Source organism: Aotus nancymaae, unplaced genomic scaffold (assembly GCF_030222135.1).
Source record: "Aotus nancymaae isolate 86718 unplaced genomic scaffold, 86718_ANA_hifiasm-v0.15.2.pri h1tg000007l, whole genome shotgun sequence".
NCBI classification, from domain to species: Eukaryota; Metazoa; Chordata; class Mammalia; order Primates; family Aotidae; genus Aotus; species Aotus nancymaae.
The window spans coordinates 43,361,256-43,383,997 of NW_026988418.1; the positions used below are offsets into that span (position 1 = coordinate 43,361,256).

General features: G+C 34.0%; 1 long non-coding RNA gene across 1 annotated transcript in view; it reads left to right on the top strand.

Annotated features, from left to right (window-relative positions):
• The first annotated feature begins 3,931 nt into the window (after nucleotides 1-3,931).
• Nucleotides 3,932-22,742, top strand: part of LOC135272883 (uncharacterized) — a 108,044-nt gene continuing 89,233 nt past the window's right edge. Inside the window, exons 1-2 of the long non-coding RNA XR_010340828.1 lie at nucleotides 3,932-4,118; nucleotides 8,647-8,693. This is a non-coding gene — a long non-coding RNA (uncharacterized LOC135272883). The remainder of the gene's footprint in view (nucleotides 4,119-8,646; nucleotides 8,694-22,742) is intronic.

A 22,742-nucleotide genomic window follows, 5' to 3' on the forward strand; every position in this document is an offset into this window, starting at 1 on the left:
TGTGTTGTGCATACACTCACCTGAGAGAAAAAGGTCACCATAAGAAGTGGTTTGGGAGCATGTTAGATATAGTGAACTCCAAGTTTCTCTTCAAAGAATCAGAATGTCAGTATGTTCGGCTCTCTTATTTTTTAATTCTCCATTTTAAAGTTTAACTTCCTTGTAGTTTCAGTAAACAACCTTTTCCGCCAGTTCTAATCAGTAGTTCAGATCTGTTCCCCCAGTTTCCTGCTCCATCCTGACTCATCCTGGTCACCTGCTCCGGTCACCTGCTCTGGTTACCTGCTTTGACCTGAGTCACCCCAGTCACCTGCTCTGACCTGTCCTGTAACCATCCTTCCTGTGAAACTACTCACCCCACCACTTCAGCTCATACCCCTGCTCTCTTTAAAATAGCCAATCAGAATTAGCTTAGACTGTGCAGTCTAACTCTAGCCATTAGGGGAATGACACAGCAGTAGGGGCTACCTGCATCAGGAATAAGCACCTGTTCCCTTCCCTTATCCAAGTGTGTGCTTGCCATTGTTCCATCTGTGGGCCACACTCTTCTATAGAAGTAAATTGCCTTGCTGAGGAAATTTATATTTGAGTGCTACTTCTTTTGTGGCATCACAAATTTACATGTAACACAGCACTCTAGTGTTTCTCTTACCCAAATCTGACCCAATTCAGCTGAGGATATTACTATATAAAGCCTATTAAAAATAGGGATATTTTATTTCAAATATAGGAAACTATATATGGGGGGAGAAAGTCTTTTGATATGGTGGGATAGCCAGATGAGTAATCGAATTGGAATAATTTGTCCCCCAAAAAAGTAAAAAGTAAAAAGAAATTTAGGAAATAGAGAAATGGATGATTAACTGTGGAAAGCAAGAACTTTTAAAAATGGCAGAATAAATTCTTAGGACCACATACCCTAAACACTTTTTTGGAACCAATAGAAGATACAACATTATTCATGTATATAAACACATACCTTTAGAGGCAAATAAACATTACCAAGAAGATAAAGCACCAGTAAATGCTCAAACTTCTGTATGCTTCCTTCAGGAACACAGAAGACTTAAATCACACCAACCAAGAAAAAAAAAAACCCAATGATAATCTAGTTTGACAAGGCAAATCTAGACATACTCTTCATTCATTTAGGAAAGATCTAGGAATCTCTTACTCTGCAGCCAGCACCATGTTAATTTAGACAGAGAAAGCAGTGAAGCAAATAGGAGCAATTCTCTCTTCAATTGTAGAGCCTTGTCACTGAGGCAGACATTGTAACAAAACAAAATAAAAGCAATATCCCTCCTCCCTGCACCGGGAAGATACACACTAGATTATAGACTCTGATGGCAGGGGGACCAGCGTTTGTATTTTGGCTCTATCATTGACTAGCTCTTTAACCTCAGACAAATCACATCTCTAAGCTTCAGTGGCTGTAATAAAAAAGATAATAATAGACCCCACTATTGGATTCATGTATCATGAATCACTATATAGTTCATGGTAAATTGCTGACTCATTGCCTAGCACATAGTAAGTACTCAGTATTAACATTTTATTATATAAGTAGATATACTGTGTTAATTGAAAGAAAAATGCAATATGTTATGAGAATACATAACGAAGGAATCTAATTAAGATTCCATACAAATAGTGCAATCTGATACGAAACTAAACCTACCCAGTTTTCTGAATCCTTGTGCTTTCTGTAAACCATATGGAGTTGAGGCTTCCAGGGACTCTCTGTGTGAGACTGCCAGCTTTGGTTTTTCTAATCTGACAATACCAAGGTAACACTGATCAGTTCACCCTAGTTCTGAAGCAGAATCACAACGTAAAGGACTACGCAACTTACATTGCCAGTATGTTCCCTGGTCTTGTTGGCTGGAAATGTTATTTTCATACAAGCACTTTCATTTTTAGTTGAGCAGCATTGAAACTATCCAGATTCCTTGCTGTTTGGCAAATGTTTTAATTGGTTATGTTTTGCTACCCTGGGCACACTATTAGACAAAATTGCAACAAAAGACATCAATAAAAAGCAGAATGCTTCAGATTGTTAAAATCGTGTATGTTATTAATACTATTAAAATGCTAATTGCTGTTTAGAGAAGATTCAGTTGCAATTCTAAAGGAGGAAATGCTTAGGCTGCAGGATCTGAGGCATGGATTGTTTGTTCCCTAAAGGGGAGAAAATTCACTTTTGTTTAATTTATATGAACAAGAAGGCATTCCAAGGAGGTATGCTGAAGTGACTGTAGACCTCCTAGGGTCAGAGCCACCTTCAGCTTCACCCCCACCCTAGGTGGTCCTTAATTGCCACTACAGACTGCCTGGCTATAACTTATTGTTTGCACTGCACATGACCTTGGATGAAAACTAGAGCGCTATGAATTAATCCCTGTAATATTTTGTGTTTAACATCTGTGTTGTCACCAGCCGTTATTCAGAGGACAAAAAAAAAAATAAAATGCCAGATCCATCTCCTACTACATTTTGTTTCGGTCTATGCTATTGTTTCCCAAGGACTCCCTAAATGGATCACTATAAATGAGTGAATCCATTTATTTTCTTTATTTTCTGAAACAAAAGTCTACAGAATTTAGGGGATAATACCAAAACAAAATAAGACTATTTTTGAAATAACAGGAATCCTCTAGATACCTCAATTTCCTCTATCTATATTGCTATCATCTTTCTTTTCTTTTCTGGTATCTGTTTTAAGAGTGGAGGATTCCAAAGCACATATGTCAAAATAAAATAATTTCACATATCAGTTACAGCTTTATTCATTGATGAAATGTAGTCACCACTGGGAGAAATGTAGCAACAACTTAGCATCCAGAAATAATACAGAACACTGTGCTGCATTAAATGAAAAATACCTGCAAGAGGAAGTGAGTTAATAAAAATTCAATTACTCAAATGGGAACTTTTCCAAGACCCCAGGGTTAACACCTAGATTAAACTCTCACTCTCTCTCTCTCTGTCTCTCTCTCTCAATACACACACGTACACACACACACACACACACACACACACACCTGGCTTTATTAATAGTCACAAATGTTTAAAATACTCATTTTCTTTTTATATAAATGCAAGAGATAAAAGTTACAGCTAAAATAGCTTTTATATCATCAAGCTGAGAACTAGTTTTACACAGGAAGCTAACAATCACAGCAACAATAATCACAAAAATCAGAAAGAAAATGACAAAGTGTGTTGGACACAACACAGAACACTTGAAGGCAGACCCCAACACTAGGCTGTAAAACTAAGTAATAAACAGTCACTGTAGAGGGCAGAGTGACTCACAGAAGAGTTAGATCATTAGTCTTTGATTTCATAGTTCTTCTTTAGATCTTCTCTTAGAGGTTATGGAAAGGAATGATCATCTGTGAGGCTATTTAGGGAATGTGAACATAAAAGAAAATAGAATTGCAGATGGGTATTAAGAGACTATTTTACTCTACTTCAATCATGTGAAAAACAGAGTAATTAGCATGAAGAAAAAAATAAGTAAATATGAGCCTAGAATACATCTTATACAAAACTTGAAATATTTTTATAGCTCTAATGTGTATTGAACTTATGTGGAGAGAATAATTTCAGAAAGGTATCGTATTTAGTTGGGGAGCCATACATACAGACTGGGCTCTCTTTGAAGCTAATTGATTCTGGGAAGCAAAAAGTGAGCAGCATGGAAAAGAAATGGTAGAAGAGAGTTTAGTTGGAGGAGAAAGACATCTGGAGGTTTGGCCCTAGTTAAAAATTCATAGGCAAATCCTGCTGGAAAGAGAGTTAGCAGTTTAATGAATAAATTATTATCTAAACACCAGGAGGTTAAAGGTTAACAGAAAGGACTTCCAAAATGATGTCTTAAGTGCTCCTAACGTGACACATAATGTTTAGTTTGCTGCCATTTTTCTGAATGTTAGTTTTGAATAGACTATTGACAAATTACAGATTTTTTCATATATTGAAATTATATTCCAGATGATTTTGAGATTTACTGGTATAATATTCTCCTCATGAGGTAGGATGGAGGAGAAGGAATAGAGAAAAAATATTCTGCTCTGAAATAAATGTGGTGTTTACTAACAGTATTTGTCAAGGTAATGTGTTGTCTTTAAAATGGGACACCTAGTTTCAATTTATATTATGCTTATTTCTAAGACTTCTATTTTTTGAGTTTTATGATTCTCCTTTCTCTATCATATATTCAGATTATGATCACACGTGGCACTTTCTTGTATGGGGTGGAGAAAGTGGGGAAGGAGGAGACAGATTTATGGTAATATCATATAGTGATCCTGATTAGACTAGAGTTTATGAAAAAAAAGAGATAAAGCATTATTGTGATATTTCTTATACCAAATTACAATTTTCCTTCCCCCAATTATTTTTATATTTAAAAATTGTTTTTTCCTTCTTTTTGTCAAAGGCAGCCTCAATAACAATTACCATATTTCAGTGTTTACATTCTTAAGGCCTTCAATATCATTAATCAATCTTTCCATTTCTTTAGTAGATCACAGGTTTTAAAGGGTGCATTTTAATATAACATTCCCATTATAGGTCTACAATTTAATTAAGAGAATATAATTTTCTTATTACTTTTCTGTGATTATCCATACCCTGCTCCCTCTTCCCAGAATACTCACAGGCTCCATTAGATTCTTACGAAGGACACTTTTTGTTTTCCCTATCATAATTCCCATCATAATGTGTTATCGCGCAGTCACTTTTTTAAAGTATATTTCCTTAGACTTACTTAGATTAAGAAAAGAGCAGTAACTAGGGCTTCTACTTCTTAATGAAAGCTTCCTTAGCTTTACGAACACCAGGCCAGATCTCTGAAGTTACTGCTTGAAAAGACCTGATTCTTAAAGCACTTTTATCCACATTTGACTCTCTTGAGGTATTTGTTTTTTCCACTTCAACTCACTTAATTGTATATGTCCTTAGTCAGACTGCCTAAAGGGAATGACTGTGTCTATCTTGGTCACTTTTTACCCCAGCACTTAACACAGAGTCTCAAATAATGCAGGCAAAAAACAAATACTTGTTATATTAATTCAGACTGTACATAATGTAGAAAGCAGAATCAATCCTCAATGTAATAGATTCTGCTTAATTATAAAGTAATAATTTAAAATAACAATAATAATGAGGATGATAGTTAACATTTATCAAATCTTCCCTAAGTGCCTCGGACTTTTCTAAACGTTTTATATAGATTAAGTACCACAAGTCCAAGAGGTAAGTGCTATTTTAATCTGTACTTTTAGAGGAGAAAACTGATCACAGCAAGTTTGAGGACATAGTCTTCAATCAAACACCTTATAAGGGATAGAGGTGATACTACCTGACACTGTGTTAACACTTTTAAGCCGCTGACATTTTATTTTGAAAGGAACTGCTTAATATATCTAAATTACTAAACCTCCCTTGCTTTCCTTTTACTACCTATCATGAAGTAACTATTTCAATAAGATCTTTATTATGCCTTAATATTCTATATTTCTCTTTCTAATTTTCTTTCCGAGAAGTGAACTGTATACAGATGAACTATCTTAATCACTTTCAAGTTATTATGTATGCCCCTACTCATTTGTTAGAAAACTCTTTTCACTTAATTATCTTTTCTTGCAATAAATTGGTTAAAGCACCATATTATTATACATATTACTTCCTTGATTTCTTCCTGACAAGATTAACCCATGATTATTTTAGAAACCTTCAGATTTGCCCTTGCAAACTTTAACTGCCTCTTATTAATTGGTCCCTTCTACACTCCTTCCTTTCTACCACTGACTTAGTTACCTCCAGTTAGTGAGCAGCTCTTCACAAAGTTATGTGATCTTTGAATCCCTCTGTTTTAGAAGACATGCAGTCTGTTATGCTTTAGTTAGCAGGATTATCCTAGGCTATACCTGCCTTCTTCACTAATATAATTACTACCTCACATTACTTCTGATTATCAATAACTGGCTCTCTTAGCATCTAACATACTGGAAATTCTGTGTGCTTGATCCCATTTTTAACTGTGCCAAGTTTTAATAAAATGTGGTTTATGTGGCAAGGATATTTATTTTTCCTATTTTTAATTAGTTTTACACTTAGTAATTAGCAGATCAAGATGCATTTCACACCCCTTAGAAACCTGTAGTTTCTGCATGGTAGAAGATTTAAATAATGTTGTTATTTAGGGAGATGTATATGTGTTCTAACTGATTTTTTCTCCTCCAAATCATAAAGGCTTTGTAAATCACTCTCAACATTTTATGAAAGTGACTTGCAAAATAAGACAGTTAAATGCAAACTCTTAGCTGTCAGCCATCAATAAAATAGGCTCTATTGGTTGGGGTCACTCAGTTGTACAGTGTCATTTGGAAGTAAACAATCCTTGGAAAGCTTTCTCTAGTATCACCAAAGTTTTGGAGATCCATAAACACATTCCTGATATTGATGCAGACTGTCTATTCGATAGCAAAGTCTTTCATTTGAGACATTGAAGATTTATCTTGTTCTTTAAAACGGTATAGATTGCTTAATTCAGCCAAGATATTTCAAAAGTTGGAAATTATATTTCCTCTATACCTGACCAACAATATATTTGTAATTTTGAGTGAAATTTTGTTTCATACACATGAACTGACAATGTCTCTTCTGATCAGTAAAGAATGCAAAATTGTGTTAACTAAATGCCCAACATGTTAAATCTATTTCTAATTTTCAAAACAATTTAAAATGTCTACTACTTCTAATTCTAAACATGTAAAATGCCATAAAAATGTACATTAAACACTCATTACTACCTCTAAAACCTACCTCCATTTATAGCAACCTGATCCATTTCACTATCATTGCTTTCCCATATTACTAGTATAACTAGTTGCCTTATTATACCCAAGATTTATTCCCTGCAGTCTGTTCTCAACATAGAAGTCAAGTGAGTTCATCCCTTCTTTGCTCAAAACCCTAAGGGCTTCCTATCTGAATTAAAGACAAATTCCTTTTGATAACAAGATCATTTTAATCTATGCTTCTATAACTTCTTTGACTTCACCTTCTTCTAATTTCCTACTTATTTACTCTTCTCCTGTGCCATTGGCTTACATGTACTATTTTTTTACTCCTTTTCTTCTCTTCTTCATCTTTTTTTTCCTACAAATATAGACAAAATTATTTCCCTTGTTTTTCTTTCTGTCTAGAATGTTGCTCCCCTCAGAGAGGTCACTTTCTCTCCCACTAAAAGAGAGAAAAACTTGGAAGTAAGTTGGATTTAGAAGTTGTGAACATGTAATTTTTAATAATCTAGGCTCAAATTATGATGGATATTTCTTAATATATATGATTTTTTCAATATCAGTCAACATGAAAATCTGAAGATAAATGCTTGATGTGATGTATGATGCAAACCATCCTGCTATTTTTTTAGACAGAGTCTCGCTCTGTTGCCCAGGCTGGAGTGCAGTGGCACAGTCTCAGCTCACTGCAACCTCCACCTTTTGGGTTCAAGCAATTCTCCTGTCTCAGCCTCCAGAGTAGTTGGGATTACAGATGCGTGCCACCATGCCTGGCTAAGTTTTGTATTTTTTTTTTTAGACAGAGTCTCACTCTGTTGCCCAGGTTGGAGTGCAGTAGGGCGATCTCAGCTCACTGTAACCTTAGCCTCCTGGGTTCAAGTGATTCTCCTGCCTCAGCCTCCTGAGTAGCTAGGATCATAGGCACAGCTATTTTTGTAGTTTTTGGTAGAGATGGAGTTTCACCATATTGGCCAGGCTGGTCATGAGCCCCTGGCCTCAAGTGATCCACCCCTCTTGGCCTCCCAAAGTGCTGGGAATACAGGAGTGAGCCACTGTGCCTGACCACTAATTTTTGTATTTTGTAATAGAGATGGGGTTTTACCATATTGGCCAAGCTGGTCTTGAACTCCTAACCTCAAGTGATCTGCCCTCCTTGGCCTCCCAAAGTGCTGGATTACAGGCGTGAGCCACTGTGCCCATCCAAGATTATTTTTAACACAATGTATAGTTTCCCTTATAATGATGGTTTTAGAAGCAAGACTTCAATTTGGAACTTGACGGAATAAGAGCAGGAGAGAAAGGGTTCATTCTGCTACTGGAGACTGTAATATTGGTGTGTAATTCTGGACTAACAAATATAGTTGAAATTTCCCAATTCTATAGTTAGTCTTTTGATTCCACATCTTGCATAATCATGGTTGGCTGAGGCAGAAGTTTCCTTGATGGTGAAGTTCTAAGGTGTGGCTTTGTGACTAATTGCCTGTGATAAGTCTCTTTGTCTTTAAAGTAGAACAGATTTTGTTCTCTGTGACACTGCTGACTACAATAGTTGGTGTGTTTTTTGAAGATTTTTCTTAAAGTGCAGAAGATTATATTGTTTGTCTATTAAAATATGACTTAATCTTTGTGTTCTGAACATGATACAGAACTTTAGGAACATGCCAGCATACAAAACATTTTTGTTTAATTATGGCATTTAAACTAAACCTCTACTAAGATAAGATAAATGGAGAAAGTCATGTACTAGTAGAGTAGGAATGTACTAGATTGGTTCAAGTTCATATAGCATAAAGGAGTAGTACCTTTTAGAACCTCTTTGAAACTTTTGAAGAAGGAAGGTCAAAAATGAAGCACTGACAGAAACACATGATAAATAATGTAGGTCCCATGGCTGTATATCACAAGAAAACTAAGCACAACATTAGAAAGAGGAAAATGTGTCAAACGTACTCAGTTAACTAAATTACATTACGATTAAGATGTACTATTGTACTAAAACACAAAACATCAAGTATTTCACAATATGATAAAATCTTTTAGTCCTTGCTATTGACTCAAAAGCAAGTGTTCCTTGCCATTTACAGAAAGATAAATTAAGGAATTTCATGTTTATATAATTCTTATAGAATAAAGGGCATGTCATTATTTCTCAATATTATGAGTATGTCAAACATATCTTCACATATCTGTAAATAAAATCTTGAGCAGGTCATCATTTGGACAATGATTCTATTTATTTTTACAATGGATATGCAAATTTAGTTATACATGCATACATATGAACAAAAAATACATATAAACCAATCATCATCATATCTTCCCTAGGTGTTTAATGGGCATCTATTTGCTTTGAAGTTCATTATGTAATGGAATTTAGATAAAAAAGCAAATGGCTTCTCATTGTAAGCAGCTTGAAGTATGTTTAAGAAAAGAAAATATATATTTTTTATGGTTTACTGGCTTACAATCTACTATCTACCATCAGAAGTAACAGAACATAATTTAGCATCCTGGAAATTATATCCAAAACAGATATTGCAGTAATCTATGATGGGTATATATGATTTAGCAGAGTCACCTGAGACTAAGACATGTGGATTCAATATAAAGTAAGATAAACTTGATATGATCATCAAAAATGTAATGAAGTTTGAATCTGCAATGCTAGAATTATAATATTTAAAACAAAAGATAATTATTTTATTATAGCTAAATAATACATTTAGTTATGAATATTCTATAATACACACACACACACACACACATACACAGAGTGAGAAAGAGAGAGAGAGGGAGGTAGACTCTCCTGGAATATCTTTAGGCAAGAATAATCAGTATAACTAAAATACCTGAAAGCTTGCTTTGCCCTGAAAAAGAAAGACAATGATAGAAAAGATCAGGAAATAGTTGGCAGGTATAAAAGCCATTTGACATATTTAGTCTTGATTCAAAAAAAAGTAACTTTCTCATAGAGATGTCAAGAAGTAATATATACTTAATCAAAGGATACCAAGCTATCTGTCAGAGGAGCTGTTCAAGCAAAATTTATTTGACAAGAGGGTTGAAATGACTCAAAGAAAAGCCTGACCTCTGAAATCTGGTGGACCAAGTGAACTTTAATTTCCCTTTCAACATCAAAATACTATGCTTTTGAAATGCACATTAAAATAAGCACACAAGTCAATAAATGCCAGTCACCAAATAATTTGTAAGTGCTAAGAGAGTTTAGAGATGGGAGAAAAAAGTAACTTCTATGGTGGAAAAAAGCCTCAAAAAAGTAATGGGATTTTAATTGAAACTTCAGCGTGGAAAAAGAAGAGTACATGTTGAACTTTCCAATAAAGGGAAGACATTTGATCAAAGATAGGAAAAACCCAAATATGTGTGAAATTTTCCGGGGAAAAATGATAAAATATTCCATGTGTACAGTTTACACCAATTTTCAAAATTCAAAAGAAACAGCACACATTTTAATCTCATAATGCCCCTATCAGGAAATAATGTTACCTATACTGCAAAAAGAAACAAAAACTTAGGCTGGCGAAACTGAAACTAGAACCTGCATTTTCTAACTTGCTTACACGTGTTTATTCATTCTACTTTATCTTAAATGACATTCCATGGAGCAGAGTGTAATTTGTTCTTCATAGTAGATGTATATATGAGTCATACATCTTGGAACTTGCAAAGAAGTTCTAAATTTTGAGCATTGAGCAATACATATGTATTGTCCCACAATTGAATATGTATTTGCATGGGAAATATGTTTCTTTGAAGATATTCTTTGAATCCAGTGATTTCAAAAATGAATAAATTATATGGCATTATGGCTTTCTTCGTGTTGTATGTACAGCTATTACAAAATCTTCTTGTGTTGAAGTTAAAGCCATTCATATAGTAGTAGTTATTGTTGAACTTTTAAGATGCTATGCTTATTTTGTTATGTGGAAGGAGAAAGTCCAAGCCTTCTATTTATGTTTCATATCCCTGAATCACCCATCCCCTTGTTCTTTTTGCCTGAATAACTATTATTCATCAAATCTTAGTTTAAATGTTACCTCTTCAGAGAAGACTTTCTCAGTTTGTCTTATAGATCTCGTAAGTTTCCCTTCTGTATGTTTCACAGCACTCTATATTTCCCATTTGTGACACAAATGATAATTGTAACTAAATATTTTGCTGAGTTATATTTGTTTTAATATCCAGAGTCCTGAAAGACTAAGTTCTAGGAGAGCAGAAACTTCTTTCCTCTATATCCCCGGCAACAGAGAACAACTTGCATCTGTAGACACTTAACTATTTTTGAAGCAAATGAACAAATGAATGAGTGCTAAAATTGAGTGAACCATTAAAAAAGTAAATGTGCTGATGATCTGTTGGTTAGTAATTATTGTTAACTGTTAAGTTTCATTGTAGCATAATTTCTTATTTTTTTCTTAGTAGCTGTTTCTGTTGAAATTTAGTAAGATCCTATTTTCAAAACAATGACAAAAATTAGTATATTTCCCTCAGCACATCTTTTATAAGGTGACTTAAGAAATTGGGATATCTTGTAGAATATCAGGTACTGTAAGTGATGGAATTATGCAGCAGTCACAGGATGGAATTTTTGAAACATTTTTAGTTGAGTATAAAGAAAAGAAACTGAGAGCCTGCTCCTGACACAGGAATAGGTATTTAGTAAAATAAATATAATTTATACATCACATGGGGCCTTTCACACCTGAAAGGAGAGGCATTAGCTGATAAATAATTAAAGTAATTATGTTTATTTTCATTAGTGTAGTCACTCTTACTTAAGACTTTGGCATAGGCTACCTCTCCATAGGATGAACTTCAGTGAAATCATCTTTAAATGAAATCACAGCACTTTATTAATTTATATACATAAATTATAAAATATATACATATAAGCAGTCCCATCTCTAACAACCTTTTTACTAAATGCTACTTGAAAAATTTTTAATACCATTAACTTTTCCAGTGACAAATGCTCTGATTTTCTTCTTATATGTCCACAAGTCTTCACACAAATTTAACAGGAGTTTCCACAAATAATGAGGAAGGATTCCACCTGCATTCATAAATTTAGTCAGTTTGTCTAGGTGAAAGGAACATATATCACAAATATATAATTTTATTTAAGGTATGTGATTTAGAGACTTGTAATAAACTTAATATGCATTAAAGCAGACAAGAGTAAGCAAAAAAAAAAAAAAAAATGCTTTTCCTAAAGATCCAAAGAGTTTTTGATAACTGTTCAGATGAATAATAATCTCACCAGAGGTGACATTTCACATATAAAGATATTAAGCTACATATTCAAAATATCAACATGATGCACAATACTTCAAGCATATTCAGTAACAAGAGTTTTAAAAAATTCTGAAATACATCTCACCAACAAGTACAGTTATAAATGGAAAAGCACAATTTAAATGGCATTTGAAATTAGTTTTATGCATTCTATCTACTATTATCATTTTATCTCAATACACAGATACCCACAGAGATATATAACTAGGTCATAATACAATCTCCACACTTATTACTAATTAATTATGTGCAAATGGAAAGAGTACCAATGGCAAAAATTTGCCATCCCAACAACACTTGAACCACAGAGGGTTATATCGACGAGTGTTGAATTTGTCAGTTCTCAAATTATAAAAGATGAAGTCACAGACAGTATTCATATTACTGCATCATATCTGCAAAAACTTACTATGATTTATTAATGGTTTAGTCATTGGTCATCATTAACCCTATAGAAAGTCAAAAGTGTCAGTCAATTAATCCCTATTAGAGGACTAACCATGGAAAAAACCCTTGGATGTCTCAATCACCTAACATAATAAATTTTTATGATCACATTTACTTACAGTAAAATATACTCTACCAATATGTAACTAGAATATTAGTGAAATATAATGTTACTATATGAGATATGGATGGCAGACTAATTTATTGAGACATCAAAATTATAGTGGCAAAGCATTTTATGTGTTGTATAATTCTTGTAATGTAGCAGTTTCATTTTTCTTTTGTTTTTTTTTTTTTGAGACAGTCTCACTCTGTCACCAAGGCTGGAGTGCAGTGGCACAATCTTGGCTCCCTGCAACCTCCACCTCCCTGGTTTGAGCAATTTTCGTGCCTCAGCCTCCCGAATAGCTGGGATTACAGTGACCCACCACCATGCCTGACTAATTTTTGTATTTTTAGTAGGGATGGGTTTTTGCCATGTTGGCCAGGCTGGTCTTGAATTCCTGACCTAAGGTGATCCGCCCACCTCGGTCTCCCAAAATGCTGAGATTACAAGTGTGAGCCACTGTGCTGGGTCTGATGTAGCAGTTTCATTTGTTTATTAAATCAGCAGAAGTCTAGGAAAATGGTGATGTTTTCTTAATAAAACCTCTCTGCTACCCACACATGAGGATAAACAGTGTGCAATCGAATTTATTTTGTAATGTCATAATTTGGCTTGTATTGAGAAGACGATATAAAACAAAGGCACTTCTGAGCTCAATACTACACTGTTTGTGATGAAACCAAATATTATTTTTTCTATTTCAGGCAGTTGTTTTCTTGGTAATGCCTATCCTAAGTCATTAAAGCAGTAATTGAAAAATACTTGTTAACTACTATAATTGTAGCTTTTATTATTTATCAAAATAAAGGACTGTTCACACAGTATACCTTGTGTCATTTATTAACAATCGTTACTACACTACAAAGCAATTGAAAATTCTTATTTATTTCCATGAAAAATAATTGTAAATGTATTTATTAATGGAGTTCTAATGGATTTTAAATGAAATAGCACAATATGTAAGAAACTCATATTTGCCCAGTTCATCCCCTGAAAAAGCTAATTGGAATTTCTTGAGCAAACATTATTTTTAAAAATATCAAATCCAAAGTAAATACTACTGTGAAAATAAAAGAAAATAAAAATAAATGACTTTTCTGGAAGACAAAGAAATATGTTCTAATATTTGAAAAATAAATATCAAACACATTACATTGCTCCTGGTTGTAATATATAAAATGTGATCTCAATGTACTGTGAAACCTGAGAAGGTGATTGGCTATTTTAGAGTTTCTAAACTACAATAGGATCTGTGTTTTCTGTAAGTCAATGTCATACATTCTAAATTTGAGAATTTTTTAAGGATAGTACAATGCAGTATAATTAAGTTCAATATGCTATGAATAGCTCAGTATTATATGATAAATACAAGAATTACAGAGTCAAGAGATTTAATGTAAAATTTAAGAGTATTTCCTAATTAATGGATACTTTAAAAGTAAAACTAATTCAACAAAACAAAATGAGATAATAAATGCAAAAGCAGTTTTTAAATTAAAAACAATTTAAAGTTTGACAAAGTAGTAGTCAACTCTTTCTTTCTTTTCCCATGTTTAATTATGAACTATTAGAAGCATTATTAACCACTACAAATTAGTGTAAAAAACAGTGGTATAGGTTAGGAGCTACATTTTTGAATTATGTTTGAAGCAGTTGAAAAGGGTGAAGGATTGTGTGGGAAGTGGTGAGGGTGCTGATGGAATCAGGCCAGGTTTTGCTGGACTCTTGCCTATAGTTATGATTAGATTAATTAAATCTTATTATTGGTACAGAATTTATCTCTTTTAGAAGGAATAAAGAATGTCCTTAAAATTTTACTCAACATTTTACCTATCAAAAGCATCTAGGTTACTCCTATCAAAGTAGACACAACTTTATATCTACACTTAGAGATAGGTGTTGATATGGGGCCACTTACACTGTAATGGGCATTTTAATGTAATTGTTAATTCAAGGAATGGTTATGATCTTAAGTGCAGCAGAGTAGAACAAGACATGCTGAATCAAACATATCTTAGCCAAATTCTCACTCTATCATTAACATGTAGAGTGGTCTTGAAAGTTCTATTAATACGCAATATATTATTCATTAGCATGTCTGTTTTATTCACAGCTGATAATGCCTATAACATACCTTAGTGTCTGACACATGCTAGGTCCTCATTGAAAACTTATTCCTGGCATGCCATAACATAGTTTTATCCTTTAAATCATGCATCGGCTCTACTAATGTTTAATATGAAGCAAAAATGAGAGAAATCTTTGGGAAATAGTCTTCTGTAACTCTGTACTTAACATTTGACCCCTTAAGAGGCTTCAGGGAATCTCTAACAGTGTTATATAAAATTTACATGCTTTGTAAATTTGTACATTCTGTGTAAATTTTCCAGAATTTTATGACTTCATTGTTTATTGAGACACCCTGCTTCAAACCTCTTCCATTAACTTGCTGAACTTTTTTGTGCTTCAGTTACATAAACTTGAAAATTATAGAATTAATGAGAAATTAAATGATGTAATATATGTAAAGTACTTAAACAATGACTGGCATATAATAAAGGTGTCAGAGGCATGTGAACCAAAACAACTTCATGTTGAATAGGAGCTGGGTAAAATGAGGCTGAAACCTACTGGGCTGCATTCCCAGACAGTTAAGGCATCTTATGTCACAGAATGAGATAGAAGGTCAGCACAAGATACAGGACATACAGATTTTGCTGATAAAGGAGGTTGCAATAAAGAAGCCAGCTAAAACCCACCAAAACTAAGATGGCAATGAGAGTGTCCTCTGGTCGTCCGCACTGTTACACTCTCATAGCACCATGACAGTTTACAAATGCCATGGCAATGTCAGGAAGTTACCCTATATCTTCTAAAAAGAGAAGGCATGAATAATCCACCCCCTTGTTTAGCATATCATCAAGAAATAATAGTGAAAAACGAGTAATCAGCAGCTCTTGGGGCTGCTCTGTCTGGGAAGTAAGCATTCTCTTATTCCTTTACTTTCTTAATAAACTTGCTTTTACTTTACTTTACGGACTCATGCTGAATTCTTTGTTGCCCAAGATTGAGATGGAATCTTCCTCTGTCGCCCAGGCTACAGTATAGTGGCACAATCTTGGCTCACTGAAACCTCTGCCTCCCAGGTTCAAGCAATTCTCCTGTACCAGTCTCCAGAGTAGCTGGGATTACAGGTGCCTACCACCACAACTTGCTAATTCTTTTTGTATTTTTAGTAGAAACAGGGTTTCACCATGTTGGCCAGGCTGGTCTCCAACTCCTGACCTTGTGATCTGCGTGCCTTGGCCTTGCAAAGTGCTAGAATTACAGGCGTGAGCCACCAAGCCTGACCCAAGGATCATTTAATCAAGGAGTTCAATCTTATTTAAATTAGTGAGTTTTGTGGTACTTTAACTTAACATTTTTATCCTCCTCTTTCCAACTTCATGGTACTCTTGAAAGCCAACAGTTCACAACTGTGGTGACAATGAGCAGCCTAGCAGCAACTGGAGGTGACTAATAGATTTGTAGCTCTCTTAAATTCCCTGGAAAACCCAGATCTCAGAATTTGCCTTTATTTGGCTGGTCTTATAGATGTCCTAATACAATCAGTTTTTTCCCAAGGGAAAATTGTGAAAAAAGAAAAAAATCAGTAGAAATTGTTTAATATCACAGATGCCTGGGGCAGTGATAGCAGTTGAGGCTAAAAAGAAGCTGAACAAATCTTAAAAGGAAAAGCAGAGAATGAGATTTCCATAGGGAGATTTGAAAAGTTCTGACAAACTCCTGGGAATCTTGAAAGATACATCCATTCATATAGCTGTTCATATACCAAAGACACACCTGAAAAGTTTTTAAGATTTCACCCCTGGGTGACCTTGGGGCTTTGTGAAAGCGAATGGTGCAGGTTAAAGAAGAGTTTAAACAGCCTGCCTGAGCATTGAAGGCATATCCTAATACATTGGAGCCCCTTGCCAAAGGCTAGGACACTTGTTGGCTTTCAGGCATTTAAGAAAATCTCTGTCTAATTAATAGCCAATCACTAAGCTAATTAAACAGAAACTTCAATGGCTACATATTACAAACAATATAAACCATAAAGAAACCATAGCTCAGGAAAGTCATGAAACAAATAGCTACAACAGCAAGCCCTGGATCAAAGAGAGAACTTGATTTCCAGAGATGTCACACAATATTATTTAAGATGTCCAGTTTTTAAAAATACAAGACAGAAATAAACAAGTATGGCCTGTACAGGAAAAAAAGGAGTCTCATGTTAAAAGAAGTAAAGGAAATTATAAAACAGTACCTCACCACATACCATATAGAAAAACTATTATAATGCAATGATTTCTTTAACAAGAATCAAGCACAAATTCTGGTGCTGAGAAGTATAATTGAAATAAAAAATTACTAGAGGGGCTCAGAAGAGCATTTGAGCTGGTAGAAGAAACAATCATAGACTTTAAGATAGGTTAATAACAATTATCCAATTATGGAAAAAGAAAGAAAAATAGTGAAGAGAAATGAGCAGAGCCTCAGAGACCTATGACATATAACATTAAGTATACCAACACACACACAGTAAGAGTTTCAGAAGTTGAGGAGAGAGAGCAAAAAGCAGAAAATACAATTAAAGAAATAATGACCCCAAAACTACACTTGATGAAACATATTAATCTACAAATCCAAAAAGCTCAATAAACTAGAATAAACTTAAAGAGATCCATATCTAGACATGTCATAATCAACCTGTCAAAAGCAAAACACAAAGGTTGAATTTTAAAAGCAGTAAGAGAGAAGAAACTCATCATGTATAAGAAATTATTAGTAAAATGGCAGGTAATTGCTAATTAGAAAAAAAAAAGAAATCCAGGAGGCAGAGGGATGACACATTTGCAGCATCAAATGAAGACATCAACCAAGAAATCTGTATCCAGCAATGTTATTTATGAAAAATGAGGGAGAAATTAAGGCATTCTAAATAAACAAAAACTCAGAGCATTTGTCAGTAGTAGACATGCCCTAGAAAAAATATTAAAGAGAATCCCTCAGGCGGAAATGGAAGATCACTAGATGGTAACTCTGATTTATGTGAAGAAACAAAACGACACAAACAAAATTAACTACATGGACAAATATAAAGACAGCATTAGGCTGCATACAGTGGCTCACTCCTGTAATCCCAGCACTTTGGGAGGCCGAGGCCGGTGGATCACGAGGTCAAGAGTTCAAGACCAGCCTGACCATCATGGTGAAACCCTGTCTCTACTAAAAATACAAAAATTAGCTGTGTATGGTGGCATGTGCCTGTAATCCCAGCTACTCAGAGGCTGAGGCAGGAGAATCACTTTAACCCAGGAGGCAGAGGTTACAATGAGCCAAGATTGCATCACTGCACTCCAGCCTGGGCAACAGAGTGAGTCTCCATCTCAGAAAACAAAACAGAACAAAATAGCATTAATGTGTTTTTATCTGTAACTTTAATATTTGATTTAAAATACAACTTTTAGAATAATAGTTATAATTCTGGGTTAATGGACATATTATGTATAAAGTTGTAATTTATAAAATTAATTCCATAGAGTAGAGGAGAGGAAATTTGGTTACATAAAAAAAATATTTAACAAACTAAAAATAGATGAAAACTTTCTCAACCTAGTAAGGTCATCGATGAAAAATTAACAACTAACATCCTACTTAATGGTGAAACATAAGCTTTCGTTCTAAGGCAAGGAACAAGCCAAGGATACACACTCTTGCCACTTCTATTCATTGTTTTCTGAGGTTGCTAACCAGGGAAATTGGGCAACAAAAATAAATTAAAAGTATCAGATTGAAAATGAAAAAGTACAGCTATCTCTATTTGCAGAGGGCATGATCTTGTAAATTTGAAAATGCTGAGAAATCCACAAAAATAATATTTATTACAGCTAATGAACAAGTTCAGCAATAATGTAAGGTAGAAGAGATATATACAAAAATTAATTATATTTTCAATAATTAGCAGTGAATAATCTAAAAACCAAAATAAGAAAACAACTTCAATTACAACTGCATTAAAAAATAAAATACTTAGAAATAAACTGAACAAAATGAGCGCAAATATTATACAGTGCAAATGACAAAACATTACTGAAAGAAGTTTTATAAAACCCCTAAGTTAATGAAAAGACATTTTTGAGTTCATGAATCAGAAGACTTATTATTATGATGACAATATTCCCCAAATTTATCTACAGATTCAATGCAATCTCTATAAATATTCCAACTGCCATTTTATAGAAATTGACAAGCTGATTCCAACATTCATATGAAAAGGGAAGAGATCCAGAATAGCCAAAATTGTCTTGGAGAAAACAAACAAAAAACAAAGTTGCAGAAGTCACACTTTTTGAAATAAATTTGTAATAACTCTTGAATTCACATTTCAAAATTTATTATAAATTTCCAGTAATGAAGACATTGTGGTATTGGGATAAGAATAGGCACATATAACAATGGAGTAGAACTGAACATTCAGAAACAAATCTTTACACTTACGGTGAAATAATTTTCAGTAAGAGTGCCATGACAATTCAGTAAGGATAAAAATAGTCTTTCCAATAAATTATTTAGAGACAACTGAATATTCACATACAAAAGAATGAAATAGGAACCTTACCTCATACTACATATAAAAATTAGCTCAAAATATACCAATTACCTAAATGTAAGAGGCAAAAACTATGAAACTTTTAATAGAAAACATAGTCATAAATCTCAATGACTTTAGATTAAGCAATGGTTTCTCAGCTGTGACATCAAAAGCACATACAACGAAAAGAAAAATAAAGGATAAATTGAATGTGGTCAAAATTAAAACTGTTGTAGAGAATATTATCAAGAAAAAAATATGGAAAGACAGCTCACAGAATGGAATACAATATTTGTAAATATTCTGATAAGTTCTAGTATTGAGACTATATATATAGAACTGTTATAAATCAAAAACAAAAAGACAAGTAACCAAATTTAAAAATGGGCAAGAAACAGACATTTTTCCAAATAAGATATACAAAGAGCCAAAGATCCCAGAAAGATGTTCACTATAAATAATCTTTATGGAAATGCCAATTACGATCACAGTGTGATAACCCTTCAGACCCATTAATGTTGCTACAATGAAAAAGATGAGGATTTGCCAAAGATGTAGAAAGCTGGAACACTCACACAATGTTTCTGGGAACATAAAATGGTGTAGCTGCTTTGAAAAATAGTTTGTCAATTTCTTAAAAAGTAAAAGAGTTGTGTTACCTAGAAACTCCACTGCTAGATACATATCCAACAGAAATAAAAACATATATACACACAAAAGTTGTATGCAATTGTTTGTAACAACATTATTCACAGTTGCCAAAATCTGAAAACACAAATTGTTTAATTGATGAAAGAATAAACAAAATGTGGTATGTCTATACCATATACTATCACTTAGCTATAAAAAAGAATAAAGTACAGATACATGCTACACATGGATGAACACTGAAACATGATGTAATCTATGTGAAAGAAACCAAACAGAAAAGTCATGTACTATATTATTTATATTATATAAAATGCACAGAATAGGTGAATTTATACAGACAGAAAGTAGGTTATTAGTTTGAAAGGGCTAGAGGGAGGATGCAATGAGGAGTGACTGCTAGTGAGAGTTTCTTTGAGAGGTATCTAATTCCAGAAATTAGATAGTGATAATGGCTGCAATATTATTTCAAAATTAAATATTTTAAAAACACACACACACTTCTATAAGATGTGCTAATATTTTTTTTGTGGCTTCATTACAATAATAAAAATATTAAATAATACGTGCCAGTAATGAGATATATGATGGATATAGATACACATTTTTTAAGCTTCAGTTTATAGTGTAACATAAAAGACATATGAGAGAGAATTATATTAAAATATATCAACAGAAATGCTGATATTATGAAGCAAAGGTACAAGTGACTGTGGAAACTGATGCTAGGGATGACTACAAGGGGCATAACTGTTTCAAGAAACTTAAGAAAATAAATTTGAACACACAGAATGACATATTGAATGAAGGGAGATGAATCTGTAGAATCAGAAAGGACTTGAAGAACCTTAAGATTTTCATATTTATCTGTTGAGCAAAGGGAAAGACAGCCGTTCTAGAATTTTAAGTGGACAGAAGAGATGGAGTACTATGATCATATCCATAAGAATAGAAGGAAGGTGTAAGAAATGCAGACAAGGATAGTAACAGTGAAAGGAGGAAAGCCAAGAAGGAAAACATTGTAGTAATCCCGAAGATAAATGATGGAGACTTGAACTGCTACAATTACAGTGACACTAGAATAGTGGAAAGGTAAATGAATCCAAGAACAATTTAGGTGGCAAAAGGGACAAGACTTAGTGATGGATTACACACGGTATTTGGGAAATGATACAAAGTTCCCGGAAATGTGTCTTGACTTCACAACTGAGTTTGTGGGAAAAGATTTGAGTTCATTTTTTGGACATAATGTTATGGAGACTTACAAATGGCAGGTAATAGGTGTTCAAAATATTTATTAAGAGCTATTATTGAACGAATACCAAAAAGGCAATTGGTTGTAACAGACTGGATCTAGGCCTTGATGTAATAATTTTGGCTGTGGTCAAAGATCCTTTTTTAGTACTTGATTATGAAAACAAAAATATTAAGAAAGCAGACATCCTAATACAGAAGGAAAATCATTTAAAACGAAATAGTTAAGTAAGGAATAAATATGTAGTTTTTTAAAAAGCTGGAGTGTTGTTTTAACATTACTTTCCAAATCCTTCTCACTGATGGGTGGATATCTTACCCAGATATAACTATGAGAAATGTCTCCATCTTGTTCTTAAAGTTTTTTGTTGACCTTCTCGATGTCTCATGATTGTAACATAATAAAAATGTCTGCATATATAGTTGTTCAGTACTAATTGCAGAGAACATCTAATATTTCTGTCTAGACATTTTTAAAGATCACTTGTTAATGGAAGTATTAATGGAGGTGAGGGACTGTGTTAAAGGGACTTCCTGGGGGGGCTGAGGGCGTTGTTTGGGGTGCAGGAATTCTCTGGTTTTCCCCACCTCTGGCCCGGTAGGGCCCTTTGTTTCAGTCTTCCCGCCTCTGGCCAGCTAGGGACCTTTGTTTCACCTTCCTTCCTCTGGCAAACCAGGTAGGGCCTTTGTCTCTGATTTCCCTGCCTCTGGCTCTTGGAGGTGGGGGCTCTGTGACTCAGGCTTATAAAACAGTAGCTAATCCGGTAAAGGAGTCAAAGATCAATCAATCCAGAGGAAGTTTGAAAGAACTCTTCACATTGGACAAGAATATGAATAGGGCAGGAATAACTCAGGGATTAAAAACCTGAATTAAAATGACTAATGCAAGTGATATAATATTGCATATTATTAATGTATCATAATTAGACATTTAATGTATTTTTCATATTTCGCTATTATAGACTGACCTGTAATAAGCCTATGTGTGCATCAATTCTAGCACATTTGTGCCAATATTTCATTATTATAAATTCGTGGGAGACCATTTGCTAACTCAAAAGATATGTGCAATTTAAGTCTTTTGATACATATTAAGAAATTTTGTTTACATATAATGCATAAATTTACTTTCTTTCTGATAATATGTGTCTTCAATCATTTTTTTTTGTAACTAGATGCTGGGTTGAAGATTTGTATTGATTACGAACATTTTAAATTTTTGTGTTTTCCCAGTAAAGTCCTGCATAAATTTTTTTTTTTTTTTTTTTTGAGACGGAGTTTCGCTCTTGTTACCCACGTTGGAGTGCAATGGCGCGATCTCGGCTCACCGCAACCTCCGCCTCCTGGGTTCAGGCAATTCTCCTGCCTCTGCCTCCTGAGTAGCTGGGATTACAGGCACATGCCACCATGCCCAGCTAATTTTTTGTATTTTTAGTAGAGACGGGGTTTCACCATGTTGACCAGGATGGTCTCGATCTCTTGACCTCGTGATCAACCCGCCTCAGCCTCCCAAAGATAA